Raw genomic sequence first — 22,253 nt, 5'->3', positions numbered from 1 at the left:
GCGGGTGAGTGGGTGAGTGAGCAGGTGAGTGGGTGAGCGAGTGGGTGAGTGGGTGAGTGGGGGAGTGGGTGAGCGGGTGAGTGGGTGAGTGGGTGAGTGAGCAGGTGAGTGGGTGAGCGGGTGGGTGAGTGGGTGAGTGAGCAGGTGAGTGGGTGAGCGAGTGGGTGAGTGGGTGAGTGGGGGAGTGGGTGAGCGAGTGGGTGAGTGGGTGAGTGAGTGAGTGAGCGGGTGAGTGGGTGAGTGGGTGAGTGAGCAGGTGAGTGGGTGAGCGAGTGGGTGAGTGGGTGAGTGGGGGAGTGGGTGAGCAGGTGAGCGGGTGGGTGAGTGGGTGAGTGGGGGAGTGGGTGAGCGAGTGGGTGAGTGAGCGGGTGAGTGAGCAGGTGAGTTGGTGAGTGAGCAGGTGAGTGGGTGAGCGAGTGGGTGAGTGGGTGAGTGAGCAGGTGAGTGGGTGAGCGAGTGGGTGAGTGGGTGAGTGGATGAGTGAGTGAGCGGGTGGGTGAGTGAGCAGGTGAGTGAGTGGGTGAGTGGGTGAGTGAGCAGGTGAGTGGGTGAGTGAGCAGGTGAGTGGGTGAGCGGGTGGGTGAGTGGGTGAGTGGGTGAGTGGGGGAGTGGGTGAGCGGGTGAGTGGGTGAGTGGGTGAGTGAGCAGGTGAGTGGGTGAGCGAGTGGGTGAGTGGGTGAGTGGGGGAGTGGGTGAGCGGGTGAGTGGGTGAGTGGGTGAGTGAGCAGGTGAGTGGGTGAGCGAGTGGGTGAGTGGGGGAGTGGGTGAGCGGGTGAGTGGGTGAGCGAGTGGGTGAGTAGGTGAGTGAGTGAGTGGGTGAGTGGGTGAGCGAGTGGGTGAGTGGGGGAGTGGGTGAGCGAGTGGGTGAGTAGGTGAGTGAGTGAGTGGGTGAGTGGGTGAGCGAGTGGGTGAGTGGGGGAGTGAGTGAGTGGGTGAGTGGGTGAGCGAGTGGGGGAGTGGGTGAGCGGGTGAGTGGGTGAGTGGGTGAGTGAGCAGGTGAGTGGGTGAGCGGGTGAGTGGGTGAGTGAGCAGGTGAGTGGGTGAGCGGGTGGGTGAGTGGGTGAGTGGGGGAGTGGGTGAGCGAGTGGGTGAGTGGGTGAGTGAGTGAGTGAGCGGGTGAGTGGGTGAGTGGGTGAGTGAGCAGGTGAGTGGGTGAGCGAGTGGGTGAGTGGGTGAGTGGGGGAGTGGGTGAGCAGGTGAGCGGGTGGGTGAGTGGGTGAGTGGGGGAGTGGGTGAGCGAGTGGGTGAGTGAGCGGGTGAGTGAGCAGGTGAGTTGGTGAGTGAGCAGGTGAGTGGGTGAGCGAGTGGGTGAGTGGGTGAGTGAGCAGGTGAGTGGGTGAGCGAGTGGGTGAGTGGGTGAGTGGATGAGTGAGTGAGCGGGTGGGTGAGTGAGCAGGTGAGTGAGTGGGTGAGTGGGTGAGTGAGCAGGTGAGTGGGTGAGTGAGCAGGTGAGTGGGTGAGCGGGTGGGTGAGTGGGTGAGTGGGTGAGTGGGGGAGTGGGTGAGCGGGTGAGTGGGTGAGTGGGTGAGTGAGCAGGTGAGTGGGTGAGCGAGTGGGTGAGTGGGTGAGTGGGGGAGTGGGTGAGCGGGTGAGTGGGTGAGTGGGTGAGTGAGCAGGTGAGTGGGTGAGCGAGTGGGTGAGTGGGGGAGTGGGTGAGCGGGTGAGTGGGTGAGCGAGTGGGTGAGTAGGTGAGTGAGTGAGTGGGTGAGTGGGTGAGCGAGTGGGTGAGTGGGGGAGTGGGTGAGCGAGTGGGTGAGTAGGTGAGTGAGTGAGTGGGTGAGTGGGTGAGCGAGTGGGTGAGTGGGGGAGTGAGTGAGTGGGTGAGTGGGTGAGCGAGTGGGGGAGTGGGTGAGCGGGTGAGTGGGTGAGTGGGTGAGTGAGCAGGTGAGTGGGTGAGCGGGTGAGTGGGTGAGTGAGCAGGTGAGTGGGTGAGCGGGTGGGTGAGTGAGTGAGTGAGCAGGTGAGTGGGTGAGCGAGTGGGTGAGTGGATGAGTGAGTGATTGCTTTCATTTTTCTTCCACAGCCCCTCCGATTAGTACGGTTGGATACATACGTATGTTGAACTTCTTTTGCACCGTACGTAGCCAACCACGCTAATGCAACCGTCGCAACAGTCTCATCAATAAATCTTCCATTAAAGAAATGTGTCCTGCCCAAACCCACTTACTTTCATAGCAGTTGAAAAGATATCTCTCATTTCCATGATTCCTCCGATCCATTAATTGCTCTTTATATGTATTTATGCTCTTTGGTTCGTTCGGTAAAGTCACGTAGGTATAAAATAAGATAAATCACGACGTTTCGGGCGCGACACAAGCGTCCGTCATCAGGTGGGAAAGCATGGTCTGCTGCTGAGGCAGACTGTTTTAAAGAACCAAAGCGTATGGATTCCTGCAGTCACGAAAGCTTCAAATCAAGATTATATGTATTTATGTTTAACTTATTTCGCACCGTGAGTAGCCAACCTTGATAATCGGAGGTGCGGGGGAAGGACAACAAACTAAACAACAAAAAAAACATTCTTAAGAAATAAATTTTCAATCTACATTTAAAAGTGCATTGCTCCAATGGCTTCCTAATATGGAAAGGAAGAGCGTTCCAGACGTCCGCAGAAGCGCGTCTGGAAGAACACAATGCAGTGGTCGTCTTTGTTCGATGGCCAGCCATAAAGCCGCAGCGAGGATGAATATCATTCCTCGAGAACAAATAACATGAGCACCACTGTGGGGAAATCAACACTCGCACTCACCCTAGGTAATTAGGAATTCCCACCACTGCAAAACATGACATGACCACCCTTTAAATGCTCATTTGACAAATACATCTTTAGACTTTTTTCAAAAAATTAAGAGTCCCAAACTTATTAACTCCATCGCGATGTCGTGAAATGTGAAGTTGTGACCCAGCACAGGTTGTCTCCAAAGCAGTTAACTTGTGTACACAGGTAGACCTCCTGGCATGTGGCCCTGTCTTGAGGCGCTAGTTCCTTGCGTCTGTCACTGGAAATGTGCCAGTAGACAAATCTCTCCACACGGCACCATTGATGACACATTGGGTGCGTCAGTAGCCCACTTCAATGACAGGAGCCCACACCCAGATTCTCCAAAGAAAATGTATTGCGCTCCTCAGCAGTTCCTGTCAAGTCGCCATGCCGTATCACATCACTGCGCTCTCTTCTGCCTGCTACTTTGCCTCACTGAGGGATGCCACCGTTCTGCAACGGCAAAGCTAACCGAACTTGCAATCCAGAACTGAACTTGCCATCTTGGTTCAATTCGATTTCCCGCCGCGGCAGTTGAAAGAGTGGCCAAAATGTCGCAAAGTGTATCCACCTCTTTTCAGCCAGCAGCATGAACGGGTACGTCACAGTCAGAAGATCGAGTGTGGTTGGGTAAAGTGGTGTGCTCCCACCCTCTTCCAAGAAGGTCGGCTGCACAGCGAGCAACAGTCGACGAACAAAAACACCCCCTCACGTCTCCGAGACACCTGACCAGCACATTCCTTTCAGAGGGACTCTTTGGAGGTCCCCATAGTAAAGTCCCTTCTGCCAGCAGTGGCATGAGAAAGCACTTACTGGTCTGCGCATTTATATTAACTCGTGCTGGGAATTAATGTGTGGCCCTTTAATGCCCAATGAACATGCACGCACGTGCAGATTCATCATCATCATCATCAGCCCTTGTCTGGTCACGATTCAGTGAAGGCCTCCCGTCATGCCATCACCATCCCTCACTGTCCTGCAATGCCATCATCTATGTCACGCATGCATACGAGCTGAGATCATTGCTGCATCTCCGTATGGTGGGATCTCTCCTATGGTCGCCATTCCATCACCAGTCTTATTCGTCAGAAAGCCATATTCCCCCGTCAAGCAAATGTCTTGCTAATCCCACGACAAATATTGATATAATGCGATGATAAAAAGCACGTGTGGTTTCCAATTATTTACAGCCATTATTAATCACCATGCTCAGCCGTGGCCTAAGTACTGCTGGATAAGAGCCTCCCTTTTTAAATCCTTTATATTAAGTTCACTTGCTTGCTTGCTTGCGTGCTTACGACCGTGCAAATCTTTCGGTCGTTTTTTAACCCACTTCCCGTGATCCAATCGAGCTGACATTTTGCACACAGACTCGTTGTGCGTGACAATTTATTTTCGTGAAAAAATTTTTCCAAAATTTTCCACTTTTTAGGAAAAAAAAATTCATATTTAATTTAAAATACCAATGTGATAAAAATGAAACTCTTACTCAAGAAAAACAGAAATGAATAATAAAATAAAACCGATGCCACGCATATAAAGGATTTATAGTGAAAAACTTAGTTTTTACGGGTAAATTTTTTTAATTGATGGCCTTGCGATGCAACACCCCACCCAATTCGTTCCCGAATATGATCTCAATTCATTACTTCACCTATGGCTGCTTTCCTTTTTACACGTTTAACTCACTCTGTTGTATCCTCAAATATTGTAACTCAATTTAACCCACTTCCCAATGTCGTATCGACTGCAAACTTGGTATACTTATGTCATACTGATGACAATACTATATTCTATCATTAAAAATAAAATATATTTTTTAAGCAATCTTTTTTATCTGTTATGTTTTGGCTTGGGTATAACTGTCCACGGTCAACTCACGTTGGCTGTAATTGACCACTGTCCCTTACCTTGTGTCAAGCTTCGGGGCCACTTCCTGGAGTCGTGGAGTTCTTCAATTACTAGTACGGTACATTTCATTAAAGCGTGTTTAAAAAAGGGTTTTTTTAAAGATTACTTATTAAGCTGACATTCCACTGTCAGCCATCACCTATTATCTCTAGCAATCTGCCCTGTCCGAGCCCGCTGACTTTAACAGTCAATTTGATGGCTACGAGTCTGATCCATACGTTCCTCTTCCCGTCTCTTGGCATAATTCTCGATAATTTCTTCCCTGCAAAACTTGTCAGCTTTCTTTCATCAGTCTTTTGTTCATGTCCACGTGTTCGTTCCATGTAATTAAACAGTGATATCCACGAACAGGAGAACGTTTTCCTTAAGGCGCATTGGTGCGCTGCTTTTAATTATCGAGATTGATTTTGCAGAAGTACTACATTTTTTGTGTGTCTGGAAAAAAAAAGTTTTCACAAGGAGCATGTTTGTCAAAACCAATACGCTCCAAGCTAGGCAGCCAAATCGTTTGTTGATCATTCACCGTTTACAACTGTCTAAAACACGTGTTTGATTAATATTTTTTACAATGTGGCTTCACCATTGGAACCTCATTTGCCAGTAAAAAATATGATAATTGGTTTTTTACCCTTCTATCTGGCAACAAAACTGACACCTTTTTTTACAAGGAGTCATGTTTGCATGAACCACAATACGTGCAGTCATAATGCAAACAAAAAACATAACTCTGATAATGTATGCACTGTCCTTGAAGTTGATTGGTCCACACCCGAGACAGCTTTCCTTAGAGCCTAGTCTCACATGGGTTGGACCAGATGACGCCAAAAGGCGCACAACTCAAAGACAATGCACCATCAGAGTATGAGAGCTCGAGTTAAGCATTTACACCATTGGAACCTCATTTGCCAGTAAAAAATATGATAATTGTTTTTTTACCCTTCTATCTGACAACAGATAAATATTCATCAAAGTGCTTAATCACTATCATTTCATGAAAAAACACCGAAGTTCTGATATTAATCATTATCGGTGTAATAAACATCGACGTCAATACATTTATTTATCGAAAGCGAAACGGCGTCGTTGCCGATGTGTCGCTGGATTTTGCTCATCCCCAGTGTTGAACGTTGTGCAGGGTGCATCGTGTAACTATTCCTACTGCGAATCTTGTACCCCCGGGCCAGTTATAGTTGCGTGCGCTGCATATGAAACATTGTGTAGTGTGTTTTATGCATTATGCAGTGCGCATCATATCCATAGGCTGTTACGTGCATGCCGTTGGCTTGTGAGGTATGTTGGCTCATGACACTCCAGTAAACATGCAGCGTTGAACCAATGCCAACGTTGGCTAAACGTTAACTGGGATGTTGCTTTTGGTGGCATTGTGATGCCCCTTACGATAAATATAACAGGATCATTAAAAAAAACATGTAACAATACAGTAAAGCCCCTCTTAACGATGGTAATTGGTTCTACCGGTCGTTACGTGATCTGGTCGTTAAGCGAGTATAGGAAATACATGTTATAAACTTAATTCGTTCCGATAGCATCGAAAGTTTCCCTTTTGCACCCTAAATATTTAAACGATGGATAATAATGCATAAAGATACTAACAAACATGAAAATACATATTAAAATATATTTTTTTAATATATGCATTAATTTATATTTACTGTACCTACAACAGCCCGCCGTTAACAGGGGAATGGTCGGTAAGGGAACACATTGGGCTCTATGAAGGCACTATACTACTATACACGACACTATACACTACACTATACACTACACATTGGGCTCTATGGAGGCCCGTCCTTATGCAGTTAGTCGTTAACAGGGTCGTTCAGAGGGGTTCTAATGTAAAGGACTTACCTGTGTAATGGCAGTAGAGTCAACCTATGGTGTGAATGGACTAGTGGCCACGGGAGTTAATGACAAAGGAGTCAGCCTAGAGTGTGAATGGACTAGTGGCCACGGGAGGTAATGAGAGGGGAGTCAGCCTAGAGTGTGAATGGACTAGTGACCACGGGATGTAATGACAGGGGAGTCAGCCTGCAGTGCGAATAGACTCGTGGCCACGGGAGGTAATGACAGGGGAGTCAGCCTGCAGTGCGAATGGACTAGTGGCCACGGGAGGTAATGACAGGGGAGTCAGCCTGCAGTGCGAATGGACTCGTGGCCACGGGAGGTAATTACAGGGGAGTCAGCCTGCAGTGCGAATGGACTCGTGGCCACGGGAGGTAATGACAGGAGAGTCAGCCTGCAGTGCGAATGGACTCGTGGCCACGGGAGGTAATGACAGGGGAGTCAGCCTGCAGTGCGAATGGACTCGTGGCCACGGGAGGTAATGACAGGGGAGTCAGCCTGCAGTGCGAATGGACTCGTGGCCACGGGAGGTAATGACAGGGGAGTCAGCCTGCAGTGCGAATGGACTCGTGGCCACGGGAGGTAATGACAGGGGAGTCAGCCTGCAGTGCGAATGGACTAGTGGCCACGGGAGGTAATGACAGGGGAGTCAGCCTGCAGTGCGAATGGACTCGTGGCCACGGGAGGTAATTACAGGGGAGTCAGCCTGCAGTGCGAATGGACTCGTGGCCACGGGAGGTAATGACAGGAGAGTCAGCCTGCAGTGCGAATGGACTCGTGGCCACGGGAGGTAATGACAGGGGAGTCAGCCTGCAGTGCGAATGGACTCGTGGCCACGGGAGGTAATGACAGGGGAGTCAGCCTGCAGTGCGAATGGACTCGTGGCCACGGGAGGTAATGACAGGGGAGTCAGCCTGCAGTGCGAATGGACTCGTGGCCACGGGAGGTAATTACAGGGGAGTCAGCCTGCAGTGCGAATGGACTAGTGGCCACGGGAGGTAATGACAGGGGAGTCAGCCTGCAGTGCGAATGGACTAGTGGCCATGGGAGGTAATTACAGGGGAGTCAGCCTGCATTGCGAATGGACTAGTGGCCACGGGAGGTAATGACAGGAGAGTCAGCCTGCAGTGCGAATGGACTAGTGGCCACGGGAGATAATGATAGAGGAGTCAGCCTGCAGTGCGATCATGCATTCTGGTCTAGCGCTCAGTCAGTATGTGTACGGGGAAAGGGGCCATCCATTGAGTAGATACGCTAAAATCTGCCAAAACTCGACCCCTCCACCCCTCCCTGCACGCACGTCTACTTTTTACACCCCCCCCCCACCTGCGTACATACCCCTGACACACCCCCCCCCCCCCCGACCGATATTTAATCCACGTTTATTTTAAGCAAACAGATAGTCCACCGCCGGACTATCGAACTCATTTGAAGGCCAATGTAGACACATTATTATCGAGGCTTCACACCCCCCCCCGGTGTCGTATGCGTACGTACATTGTCAGTATACCCCCATACGCAGGCTACGCGTTTGGGTTAACCTCCCCTCCTCCCCCCTCCACGCGTATGTACTAAATGGATGGCCCCAAAGGCTGCGGACGCCACTGGTTTTAGATATTCTACGAACAATTTTTTTTATACTTTAAACATATTTAATTTAGAATGGGGGCGCCGCAGCCTTCTGTGAGAGTCCTGGTTGGGTATACTTTGACTGAACACCAAGAGCACAATTTTAATGAAATTAGGGTAGGGGTTGGGGAAATAAAAAATATATTCCAACTTCAAATATAACTGAACACGCATAACAATTTGCAACCTGTCTAACACGTATTGAATAGATGGTCAAGATCAGTTTTTAAATCAAGTGGTCAGTAGGAATGAGCATTACGACACGGTATACACTGAACTTTTAATAAACCCATGTTTATTCTTAGTTTCTTATGAAAATGCTAATATCCTACAGCTAATGCTTTACAGCGGAAGATTTTTTTTGTTTGTTCCCTCTTCATAAATATGAAAAATGCTGTGGCTTGTTCCGTTGAAAGTAGTCCATATTATTACACCTGTCTGGAATAGACTGTATAATTTTTCATTTCCTTTGGGTAGGTTTCAAATAAATCTGTTTTGACTCAGCAAGTAAGTAATATGCAATAAAAAGGAATTGTGCCATGCATTACACAACACGCTTGTATTTCTTTATCCTCACTCTATTGTAACACATTGCTCTATTTGCAACAATTGGTATTTTTCCCATTCATTTATTTATATATTAGAAAATATGTGGATATTAGCATGGAACAACCTTGACTGTCCATGTTATATAATATACACATGCGTAGTGTATGTGCATGCTGCTTACGTTGACCATTGTAAAATGTATATGCAATTGCAAAGATTATTATAATTATTAAACTGCAGATAAATATGTACAAAATGCAATGTTAGCATACAACATTCGAGCTTTCGGAATAAAATGTTTCCATTAAAATCAATATTTTCAATGTATGGTCTGTACTTTTACATATAATATATATGGCATATAGCAGAGGTGTGGACTCGAGTCATGTGACTTGGACTCGAGTCAGACTCGAGTCATGAATTGATGACTTGCGACTCGACTTGGACTTGCATAACAATGACTTTGTCCCACCTATGAGATGTGGACTCGAGTCATGTGACTTGGACTCGAGTCAGACTCGAGTCATGAATTTGATGACTTGCGACTCGACTTGGACTTGCATAACAATGACTTTGTCCCACCTCTGGCATATAGAGCTGTATACATTACACATGGATTTGGTACAAATAATAGCACACTAAGTGTTCTTATTTCCCATAAAAAAGTAGTCATTCTATAGCCTTCTGCACTTTCATCAGAGTCTTAGCTTCATATATTTACCAGGATAGAATATCACTGAAGCCATATACAGTGGTACCTCGGTATACGTCATTAATTCGTTCCAGAAGGTAGGACTTATACCGAAAATGACGTATACCAAACGAATTTTTCCCACAAGACATAAAGATAAAGGAAATAATCCGTTCCAGGGGAAAATAAATGATATTTAACATGGCATATTATACATTAATGGGGTTGTATAAAATCATTTAGACACTAATTACTAAAATGCATACAGAAGCCACGTGACCGCCTTCCTGCCAGCTGCGCTGGTCACGTGACGTCGCGCGCGCCTCGACCCGGGGCTCCACCCTCCATGGGGGCAGCCCCCCACACCCCCTCCCCTCTCCCCCACGTCCCCCGCCCCTCTCCCCCACGTCACCCCGCCCCTCTCCCCCACGCCACCCCGCCCCTCTCCCCCACGCCACCCCGCCCCTCTCCCCCCCGCCCCCCGCCCCTCTCCCCCACGCCCCCCGCCCTTCTCCCCCACGCCCCCCGCCCCCCGCCCCTCTCCCCCACGTCACCCCGCCCCTCTCCCCCACGCCACCCCGCCCCTCTCCCCCCCGCCCCCCGCCCCTCTCCCCCACGCCCCCCGCCCTTCTCCCCCACGCCCCCCGCCCCCCGCCCCTCTCCCCCACGTCACCCCGCCCCTCTCCCCCACGTCACCCCGCCCCTCTTCCCCCCGCCCCCCGCCCCTCTCCCCCACGCCCCCCGCCCCTCTCCCCCACGCCCCCCGCCCCTCTCCCCCCCGCCCCCCGCCCCTCTCCCCCACGTCACCCCGCCCCTCTCCCCCACGTCACCCCGCCCCTCTTCCCCCCGCCCCCCGCCCCTCTCCCCCACGTCACCCGCCCCTCTCCCCCCCGCCACCCCGCCCCTCTCCCCCCCGCCCCCCGCCCCTCTTCCCCCCGCCCCCCGCCCCTCTCCCCCACGTCACCCGCCCCTCTCCCCCACGTCACCCCGCCCCTCTTCCCCCCGCCCCCCGCCCCTCTCCCCCACGCCACCCGCCCCTCTCCCCCCCGCCCCCCGCCCTTCTCCCCCACGCCCCCCGCCCCTCTCCCCCCCGCCACCCCGCCCCTCTCGCTTTGTTTCAGTCGTGAACGGGGCACACGCGGGTACGCGGTGACTCATCCTGACCCATACAAGTGCTAGCAAACGCGTCGTATCCCAAGCAAGACGTCGTATCCCAAGACATTTTTTTCTCGAAAAAACACGACGTATACCAAATTAGACGTATTCCAAAGCGGTCGTATACCGAGGTCCCACTGTACTGTTTATTCTAGGCTGGGATAATAGTTTTGTGGTCAGATTATTGTTAGAATTGAACAACTGCCGTGCACGAAAATCAGCATCAACATACAATGTAATATATTGCAAAATGTAATAGAAATTCAGAAGCAAATTATTTTCAAATCAGTGGATTTGATCAACTATATTCAGCCGAATTATTTTTTTTAACAAAGTGGCTTTGCATAATTAGTAATGTTATTGCATTCATAATAATACGTGTCAGTACAAATATTTATTTTATTTCCATGTATACAACAATAAAACCAAAAATAATCATTACGTTTAACGAGTAGGCTTCATACACCCACACAATGATGCACATGGGTCAGACATTGTTCGTAAAGTATACCATTTATAATGCATCATGCATATTATATTTTGTCAGACTACAATTTCATCTCACTTTTTTTTAACAGAAACAAATTTGTTCTTATTGCATACCGAGTATTTCGTCTCATTTCATTCGAGATTTTCGCCATTTGTCAATATTAGATAATACACATTACCTTTCGTTATTGTATATCAAAAACAAAAAGGGAACGCAATAAAAGGTTCTACAGCCATTTCTCAAAGGAAGCGCCAAAATAGAAAGGCACAGTTGCACCACGCGTCTGCTGCCAAGATGTCGATACAATGAGCACGTGGTTCTTATCCAGTATTGATGGAAGCCTGGGTCGAGAAGGCTTCCCATGAGCGTTTTTGTGGATCTGGGCGCAATCCACTGCTGCTACCTTTGCTGCTGTCCTGTGGGCATCTGATGACATAAGAACGACAAAGAATTACAGTTGTCACCATCGCAATCAGAGATGAACAGAAAAAAAAACAGCTGGCACATGCACATTTAAAGCAGAGATGCGAGAAATGGCTATTTAAATATTGCAATTACAGCCTGAAAATATATATTTGGTAGTAGGTAATTAAATCTGAGTGCATAGCGAAAAATCTAAGCACGTGCATTGGTCTTGATTCATTTTCATCCACTTGTAGTCATTTCGGACTAAAGTAATAACAACAACAAAAACATCCTTGTTGACAAATTATTTTGTGAGCATTGAAATCTGTAAATGATGAGCAATTTTCTAAAACCATCAGCAAACCATGGACCAATTGCCCTGCTCTGTATCACTGCTGCCTGAATTAGTTTTTTTTTTTACGGGAAACCTTAGACAATGCACTCCTTCAGAAACCGCCGGCATGAAGCTTTCGTGACTGCAGGGATTCATCTTCTTGGTTCTTTCGGTAAAGTCACGTAGAAGGAAAATAATAAAATAATAAAAATAAAACATTATAAAATAATTATCACGACGTTTCGGCCACAACGCAAGCAGCCGTCTTCAGGTGGAGAGCAGGTCTGTCCAGCCGTCTTCAGGTGGAGAACAGGTCTGTCCACCTGAAGACGGCTGCTTGCGTTGTGGCCGAAACGTCGTGAGAATTATTTTATGTTTTATTTTAATTATTTTATGACTTTCCTTCTACGTGACTTTACCGAAAGAACCAATAAGATAAACCGCCGGCAGTTTTTTTTATCGCTGCACAACTCGCAAAGGGCTGTGCCACTTTTTTAAAATTTTGTTTTAAACCCCACACTTCTCTCCGGCGCGTTCCCTTTGAAACTCGTTGCAACATTTGACACCGACCCATGGCGCGCACCTTCGCTCGAGGCTTTGCGCTCGAAGTTTCCGGGAGCGTCCGCAGCGACTGGCTCACAACAGGAATACGCGACGAAGCGGCTCGGCTCGCTGACGCTCCTGGCGAGTGTGGGAAAGAGGCCGACTTGGCCTGCTGTCTGCTCGCCCCTTGCGATTTGCCGCCGCTGCTGCTGCTGCGTGGCAGTTGCTGCTCGGGGTTTTGGCCGGGCAGCAATTCCCGTTGGGATTTTCTCCCCCTCTCCTCCTCCTCGGGCAAAGCGGACGAAGTTGGCTTGGCCTGCTCGGCAGAGAAGGAGAGCTCGATCCTTCTTAACCGTCGAGATGTGAACGTTGGAAAATCTTAATTTTGGAGCTTTCGTGACTGCAGGAATTATTCTTTGGTTCTTTCGGTTAAGTCACGTCTAAAGATAAAATAATAAATTAAATAATAGCATATTACGACGTTTCGATTGCAACACAAGCAATCATCATCAGGCATAAAAGAAATAGCAACAAAAATCTAACTAGAAAACTATAGACAGACATACAAGCAGACAGACATCACAAGGACTGCTTGTATGTCTGTCGATAGTTTTCTAGTTAGATTTGTGTTGCTATTTCTTTTATGCCTGATGATGATTGCTTGTGTTGCAATCGAAACGTCGTAATATGCCATTATTTAATTTATTATTTTATCTTTAGACGTGACTTAACCGAAAGAACCAAAGAATAACGTTGGATAACACAGCCCTTGAGCATTTGATATATTCACGGTGTATATTTGCGCCGTGGATATAGATCGCGATTCTCTGCAAGGCGCAAAAGCGTCGTGCCCGTGATGCTAAGCGACGCTTACGAGACACTATGAATAGACACTCCACCGGGCGAAATGCAAACATCTTCGATACAAGAAAGTGAAATTGAGTTCGACATTGAACACGACAAATGTCTGAATTTAGCTGCTTTGTTATTTAAGTGTTTATCCTAAGGGGCTATTTCAGAGCTCCCATGAGATGAGGCTTTCCTGCCAGCAATTGCATTCCTCCACCTATTCATTTATTTAATGAACTCATTATTGCGTTTAATTGCAATGATTTAGGCTTTCATATATAAGGTCATGAACTTTCATAAACAACGTGATCATAATGCATTTTGTGCATGTTTTGGTAGAATTATAGAACATGTTAACTTACAGGCTGCCTTATTTATGCCTTATAGCCTCCCTTGCACACTAAACATAAGAATCTATAATCATCTGCAGACAATTTCTCTGTATTGTGATCACTGAGAGATTTTTTCGAAATTTATTTTTTTGCATTGCGATAACAGCTCCATTGGCTTGCATAACAGTATTGCTTATGTTGTATGCAGAGCTCCATTAAATTTTGATTTAAAGCTTTCGTGACTGCAGGGATTCATATTCTTGGTTCTTTCGGTAAAGTCATGTAGAAGGGAAATAATAAAATAACACAGATATAAAACAATAAAAATTCTCACGACGTTTCGACTGCAGCACAAGCAATCATCATCAGATGTGAAATCCACAGCAAGAAAATTTGAAAAAAGTGGCGGTTTTTCCTGATGATGATGATTGCTTGTGTTGCAGTCGAAACGTCGTGAGAATTTGTATTGTTTTATATTTATATTATTTTATTATTTCCCTTCTACGTGACTTTACCGAAAGAACCAAGAATATGAACAGCTCCATTGGCTTGCATAACAGCATTGCTTATGTTGTATGCAGAGCACACAGAGCGAGCAGAGCTATTAGACAATTAAAAGAGGATGCATGTGTCTGTCTTGTGCCACACAGACTTAGTCTGATCATAGTCCCACAAGCTCCATGAACCTAAAATTACAAGGCCGTTTTGTGTTTTTCATATTTAATCATTATCCCTTGACATTGCTACTGAACGATGTACAAATGGAGTGTCCAAAGAATGTTTTAGTTATTTCGTAATATTTAAATATTCAGTAAAAGAAAAATCACGCCTATATTTAATATCTGTAATGAAATCAAATTGTTAATTTGTAATATAGGGTGTCTGTAGTGGTATCATTCATTATTAAATAATTGTAATTAGAGAGCAGTTTGAACTGCGTGGTGAAAGTCAAAATGAAAGTGATTTCCTGCTCAAATGAGCATGACTGACACTCAGTTTCTGCTTAAAGTACTGAGCCCGTGATGGAAATCCCGCCTAAATATGGTTGGAGCGAGTTTACACAAAGGACAACGACCGTTGACTTTCTCACAAAGTGGTAGCAATTTTACCCACCCCAAAATGGAAACTTGCAACCTTCTGATTTGCGAGCCGCTCGACCTGCCCATGAGCCACCTTATCGGATAAGCTGTTGAAATCGTGGCAACATGTTCCTCGCATATGCGTTTACATCTGTACATTTTGACAGATTTTTTTTTATAACAGAAGCTTCTGAAATGATCACACTCGAGATGTTTGCAAACACCAAGGTCATCTGTCAAATCTCAATTTGATGTGCATCGCCAATGCCATGGCAGACATCAGTCTTTCCAGGGATGAGGCTCATGCAATAAAGTCTGCACACGACCAAGCATATCTTCTTGGTTCTTTCGGTAAAGTCACGTAGAAGGGAAGTAATAAAATAATAAAAATAAAACATAAAACATAATACTTCCCTTCTACGTGACTTTGCCGAAAGAACCAAGAAGATGAATCCCTGCAGTCACGAAAGCTTTAAATCGAGACCAAGCATATGTTTGTATAATTTTATCGACATAGCTCAACCGGCTCTCTCATTCTATGTAATTATATGTAATTACCCATAAACACCTCCGATTAGCACGGTTAGCTACGTACGTCACATTTAACAAGATATTATTTCAGTACGTTGCCAATGTACTGATTGATGTCTGACCTTCGACCTCCTATTCACCAGTGGCGTAAAACTTTTCGTGCTTTGAAGAAGCTCAAAGCATGTTGAGCAAAACGCCGTCGCGTGTTAATAGTTGATGATGAATGTCGTCGTGAAACTCCTTAAGCCACTGGTGAAGAGTAGGTTAATTGTTTAGAACGCTAATCAATCAATTGGCAGGTAGTGATACCGTGGTAATTTTGGCATCAAACTACCGTGCTAGTTTATTATTGAATCAGAATATTTATTTATACCGATGGAATCCGATGAGCTATGAAGCTCTTTTCACATATGTCCAATTGTTGTTATCCCTCCGCCCTCCTACAAAATTATCAAGTTTATAAAGATATGAATATCACTACGTGCCAATTGATTGATTAGCGTTCTTAACTTTTCTAAAAAAATTATTGAAGATTGTGCTTAAATAAAATGTTTATGCATTGCAATTGTTGCAGATGATTTGAGTAACAAATTAATCGCAAATAAGTGGTTATACAATAAGTGGTCTATGTATATTGCAGCTGTGCATATTTCCTAAAAATATTACCACGGTTAAAATCGATAGACATTACATGGCAGAATTGGTAAGCGGATATGACTGATGATAACTATGGAATCTTTTCACCAGTATGATAATATATAAAAAATATATATTTGCATTTACCACAAGTATGCGTGCTTGTGCATATACGATGGTTAGTAATTGGTGAACGTCTTAACGCCTTTTTATCATTCAATATGACCAAGTAATGGTTGGATAATTACACAGTTGTAACTTTCCCCAATCAAGTAAGTCGATGCTATTCGTCACTAATGCATTGCTTCATCAGACCTTTGAAAAAAAAGCATGAATTTGGATTTTGAATGAATGCAGTGTCAAAAAGAAAATGAAATGTGCAAACCGCTTACCGGTTAGATGACTTTTGGAAACGGGAACAGGTCTGGCTGGGCATAACTGCAATTCAATGGTTTTTATGTTGTCTTAAAAGCCCCATTGCCTCCGCGTAATTATATGCCACACAATATCGGTATAAATATTTTACAGACCCACGTTTAAAACGTATAGATTCTGAATATACATTCGGACAGTGATTCAAATTATAACATTTTATCCATCATTCACCGAATTCACGCCCGATGAGTCGCTTGCAGACACATATATGACGTGCTATTTGCTACATGTCTTTTGGTTACGTTTTTAAACATATAAATGCAAAGTATTTACCTTAAGAAATCTGAACTCTTTTTTCAGGAGAGCTCTGCCTCATGGTCTTTGCCCAATACACCACGAACAAAGATTTGGAATGTGGCTCAAAACCGCCGCAGAGAACCGGAGAAACCCCCCATGCCTAAGAGGGGGCACCGCTTACACTTACACCTCTCTGCAGTCCCACATTGACAATGCCTGGCTCCACCTTAGTGGTCACCCATCCAAGTTTCTCATATTAGATGAGATCAAACGTATTTAGGGTGGTTTTGTAAGAGGATTTTTTTTTTTTTTAACAAATACACTTTTCCGAATTTTTAAGCTTCCCAATTAAAATGAACCAGACGAAAACTAATGTAATTGCTAATTAAAGCTTTCGTGACTGCAGGGATTCATCTTCTTGGTTCTTTCGGTAAAGTCACGTAGAATGGAAATAATAAAATAATAAAAATAAAACATAATAAAATAATTCTCACGACGTTTCGGCCACAACGCAAGCAGCCGTCCTCAGGTGGAGAACAGGTCTGTCGAGAAGACAGAGTCTGAATTCTGTGTTCTCGACAGACCTGTTCTCCACCTGAGGACGGCTGCTTGCGTTGTGGCCGAAACATCGTGAGAATTATTTTATTATGTTTTATTTGTATTATTTTATTATTTCCATTCTACGTGACTTTACCGAAAGAACCAAGAAGATAAATGTAATTGCTGTTGTGTTTCACAAACTGGAACATATTTTCTCAATGCTTGGCATGCCACGAACAAATTAATTCCCTGGAAATGATGTCCCCGGGAGCAGACAACCACCTTGCAGAGCTTCGTCATGCGGGGTATCTGACATCTCATTTTATTATTTTTATTACAATTATTTTTATTTTACCAGAGTTCCATCGCTCTTTTTCAGAAGCGAATTGACCACAAATGATAACCTGATTAAGTGGCTTATCATGTGGAAATGTATAGCAGCCAAATACTCTAAACGCATTTTTCTAAATATGAAGGGATAAACCGGAGGACCCGGAGAAAAATCCATGCGAACACAGGGAGAACATACTGTACAAACTCCAAATATACAGCAGGCGTCAGGAGTTGGGATCGAACCCACGACCTCCTGTATGCCAGGCGAGGTAGTTAACATCTCGCCACGCGGAAGTCTGCCTGGAATCCCTGGATGCATTTAATGTAAACAGGAGCTTTTATAATTCTACTATTCGAGCAACTGTTAGTCCTGTAAAGATCGCTCCAAGTAGCTTTATTATTTATTACGATTAAATGTCACAGTCATCCGTATTTCATGTTTCAACGTTATTATGTTTACATTTCCAATTCTAATTGACTTGTCATAGTTATTGTAGCATTTACAAGTGTCAGTTGTAACGCCGAAATGACGCACCTAAAATGATGAAAATGTTCATGTTAAAATCTGGTTGCCAATTAATTCAGTACATCCAGTCAGGCAACTTAAAACGTGGCTGTGGAAGATGATCTGTCTGTACTGTACTGCAACACTCATACGCCTGTGGTCAAACAGCCTGATGATAATTAGTCATGCACGGCCACACCATGGGATTATATGGGACATCTATATATATATCAAATGTAGTCAATCAAATAATAAAGAAAGCAAACAAGTCCGGTTCTTTGCCACCAGTGAAATCATGGCAAATGGAAACATGAGATTAACTGTAGAATGTAAAAACAATGTTTATTTTAAGGCAGACATGAGTAAAACAAATACTTTAATCGCACACCGATGGCATTTCGCAGTTGAAATGCTGTGCTGAACAGCTGGGAAAATAGGTAATCAATAAAACTGTGTAATTTCCAGCAGGCAGACTAGGTGATAAACAACGTTTTGGATTTTAATTATTGCAAAACAGATGTTGGGGAACATAAAAAAGCCTATAATGTAAGACCAAACATTCTGAAATAAATTGTCATCAAGTACCTGTGTGCTGCTCGTTGGATGCCGTGTTTCTGTATCTTTAAGAGTGCCCTTCACAAGCTCAAGTGAGACGGATTCTGTAACAAAGCAGTTCAAAGTTTTCCAGAATGGTGCCCTTACCAAAATATCTCACTTTTTCAAACATTCATTCCACCCCACTCATGCACTGGTACCCATTAAAATCGGGGATTTTTTTAACTCAAAGCATCTGGAGCCCTGTGACAACTCACTTGCCCGTGACAGTTTTTTTATGCCAATTTAAATCTTAATTTTAGATTTGAAGCTTTCGTGACTGCAAGGATTCAAAGAGTATGAATGTAAATCTTGCTGAGACTTCAAATGCAAATGAGGCTATTTCACACAACTTGCATGTGTTCAGCGGAGGATGCCATATTGCTTCAAGTCCTCAATAAAATAAAATAAACCACCGTGAAATAGAGGCATTGGAATAGGGTGACCCAAAAAAAACGGGCCCCGTGTACACTTTATGTGATATCTCCTTTATTTATTCACCGATTGCCCTTATTTTACAGGACAAGGCAGAATCAACGACCGTGAGTACACCAAGACCCCAGTGGGAGCTGGGACAAAGAATACACTGTGTTAAATTTTACTACAAGACAGGCTCGTTTAAGAAAACCCAGGACAGTTTCATGCGTCAGTTCGAATGTGAAAAGGCTCCATCCAAAAGCAGAATTCAGAACTGGGTGGCCCACTTCGAGAAGTATGGGACCGTGGAGAACCTCAACGCTGCCAGTGAGAACCGTCCAAGCCACTCGGGACGTCCCAAGAAGCGAACAGCCGAGCTGGTCGAAAGTGTGAGAGAGTCTCTCCAGCAGAGTCCGAAACGCTCTGTGCGTAAGCGAAGTCAGTCCCTCGGTATGTCCCGTGAGACTTGCAGGAGAGTGCTGGTGAACGATATCAGGGCTTACCCATACAAAATACAGACGCTGCAGACCCTTACAGCCTCAGACAAGAAGCAGAGGAGCGCTATGGCAGTCAAGATGCTCGAGAAGATCGAGGAGACACCAAGTTTCCTTAACCTCCTTTGGACCTCAGATGAAGCCCACTTCCATCTTGACGGAAAGGCGAACTCCAAGACAAATGTCTTCTGGGGGTCCTCCAGACCCAATGAAGTAGCCACCAAGCCCTTGCACTCTCCTAAGTGCACGGTGTGGGCTGCAATCTCGGCCAGAGGCATCATCGGACCAATCTTCATCGAAGAATCTGGCGCAGCAGTGACAGTCACCAAGGAGCGGTATGTGGAGGTCCTCAAAACCTTCAAGAGTGAGCTCCAGACCCTCTACCCGTCGCTCATGAGCAAGTTCTGGTTCCAGCAAGACGGAGCAAGTTCTCACACCTCAAACCTGTCCCGAGATTGGCTGAAAGAGAACTTCGGAGGCCGAGTGATCAGTCTCAAGACTGATTTTGAGTGGGCACCCCATAGCCCGGACCTAAGCCCCCCAGATTTTTTTCTTTGGGGCTATCTTAAGGACAGAGTCTACGCAGGGAAACCCAGAACCATCACGGAACTCAAGGAAACCATCAGGGAGGAGATGAGAGCCATTACCAATTCAGTCTGTAAGAACGTCATGGACAACTTCGTGCTGCGCCTCAAGAAATGCACGGAGCTAAATGGAGGCCATCTAGAGCACATGCTGTAGAACGGAGAAAAAAAGGCCAAAGACCCTAGTGTTTTGATTTGATGTTTTGAATATAATAAACTAGTTATGACCAAAGTTTCATTTCATTCGGACAAAACACTAAGAAACGGGGCCTAATTAGAGTTGGGGCCCGTTTTTTTTGGGTCACCCTGTATATAGGGTATATAATGCATCGTCCACAGCAGTCTGATTCTCTCACCTGAAGTCGGTCGCTTGTTGTTGTGATCGAAACGTCGTGAGCTATTATTTTTTCTACCTACGTGACTTTACCGGAAGAACCAAAGAGTATACGGTATAACGGTTTAAAAACATCATTGTCCATATAGTTTCATCCACACATCTCTCAGGGGCCTAGATAATCTGAATATAATATGGAAGCTGGATGTGAAATCTGTGCCAAGGCTGATTGATTGCTGACTTTTTTTTTACTTGGAAAGAGCAAATATAGTGTGATATGGGGGGGGACACACAGTCATATCAACACTACACTATACATCTCAGATGATTGAAATGAACAATTGTTACGTATAACACTTTCCATTGTGTGGTTTGGCAGGAACAATATTTACAGTGTTTATTCAACGGTGTTTATCACCCACACAACGCACTACAATATGAGCAGTTGGTGATAAACGCTTTCACTAGAAAAATCTAAATATGCACAGACTCACACATATTTTGTTTTTTTAAATACTATACTATAAATACCCCCCCCCCCATCTTATATAGACTGTCCGCCTCCTGTTATTCTATCACCTAAGGCGTTGTTATGGGCATAAGTTGTCGTTTCATAAAATCCTAATTTCTTTTTTTAAATAGATAATACAACGTTTTTGTTGATGCTGCACTTGCAGGGGTACAACAAGCACAATTAGCACGCAAAAAAAATCTACACTTTTGTTAAAAAGACTTTCTCAAAAGAATAATATAATAATAGGCGACATTCCGGGCCCTTCTTCACAGCACATACATTTTACGTGCTATGAAGACGGTCCAATATCAGTAGAATCGATTCGTTTCGTTCACAGGTGACGACATCACATTTATACCTCTATTTAAGAACAAAACAGGGAGATTTCTCCACAAACCTGGCTGTCACCTGATGATGCTATTCATAATCAACGATTTTTGGGTTTAGATCGCGTTATTTATAAATGTGTCGTAACCCTCCACCACCCGACACGGCCAATCAGTAAAAAAAGTGTCACGTTGACAAAAGACAAATAGTTCACTGCTTTAGCCCACCGGTGTGTTGAAGAGTGAAACCACAACATTTACAATTTGAGTACGACGTTTCGCTGGTAATTGCATCCAGCATCATGCTAGTTGTCATCACTGGTGAAACGTCGAACTCAAATTGTAAATATTTCGGATTTACTCTCCAACACAGCGGTGTGCTGTACTAGTGCCGAATTGGTCACGTTCTGTTTACGTGACAACCCTTACTAGTTGGCTGTGTCGGGTGGTGGCGGGTTTAACGACACATTTATATATTTACGCGATCTAACCCAAAACATCTCTATTATTGATGTTGTATGACATTTGGTTAAGCAACTTTGTTTCCTGTTTCTGGCAATCAACCGTCTTGTAATTCTGCGTATGATGCAACTTACTTTCTATGAACGAAGCAGGACCTGGAATAGAGGTTTCTGCGTCTTCTCTTAGGTCATCCACTCCCTGTAGCCTGACCGCAAAATATATATTCCGAAGACAGAACAGGACCATAATGTAAAATACATATCCAAGCTATGATTTTCAAATATGCACATCCATACAATTGCTGCAACGTATCACTGCACTCTTTAAACTCGCAAGCAAGTATGGTAATGTAACACGTCAGTTTTTGCAGCCGTAATCCGTGAAAACCCAATTTGAAATTTGATAGTGCTTTTGTACATGAGTATTGAGTGCACAGTAATATTTAAAATGAATATCGACTACCTGTATATAACAATCGCTGTAGTAGGGCCATCCAAATTGTATTAAAGCATTTTAAAATGGAAACATTTTACAGATAACGAAATTGATCAGTGTTGCTTTACTCATGCTATTAGGTTTAGATACATATTAAAATAACAACACTGAAATGTTATTAATAAACGTTATCCACAATTTGTCTTAAAATGTATGAAGATGTTCCATCCATTGCTTTTATTTTTCATCATGGCATTCTTATCGCCATTATGAATCTCAGCTCTA

This window comes from Lampetra planeri, chromosome 14, assembly GCF_965212315.1.
Source record: "Lampetra planeri chromosome 14, kcLamPlan1.2.h2, whole genome shotgun sequence".
Taxonomy (NCBI): Eukaryota; Metazoa; Chordata; class Hyperoartia; order Petromyzontiformes; family Petromyzontidae; genus Lampetra; species Lampetra planeri.
The sequence above is the reverse complement of the archived record's forward strand: the minus strand, read 5'-3'. Positions refer to the sequence as shown.